We start from the raw sequence: 393 nt of genomic DNA on the forward strand, positions 1-393 counted from the left end.
AGATTTTTTTTTTGTTATAAAAATTGCTGTTGTAGCCTTGAAGAGATTGGTAATTGCAACCGATTATAGACATTTGTTGTTCTTATCATGCATACAAGGCAATTTTGCATATTTCAGTAATAATTTAATACAAGAAAATGAACGAAACGCTTTGAAAAAACAAAGAATATTGAATGCCAATTAGAATTGCACCATTTTTTTCGCTGATGCAAAGTCAGTGGAATAAAGAAAGAAACAGGTAGAGTTTATATAACAAAGAGTATTGTGGCTGTACAGTACGATTTCCGAAATACATCTTGCGGTGAAGTCCCATAATGCATTGCTGAAGAAGAAGGAAAGAAAAAACAACAAATCTTCCGTAAAATATGAATTGGCGCAGCAAGCCAAAGTAGG

Source organism: Penaeus monodon, chromosome 21 (genome assembly GCF_015228065.2).
Source record: "Penaeus monodon isolate SGIC_2016 chromosome 21, NSTDA_Pmon_1, whole genome shotgun sequence".
In the NCBI taxonomy this organism is placed as follows: domain Eukaryota; kingdom Metazoa; phylum Arthropoda; class Malacostraca; order Decapoda; family Penaeidae; genus Penaeus; species Penaeus monodon.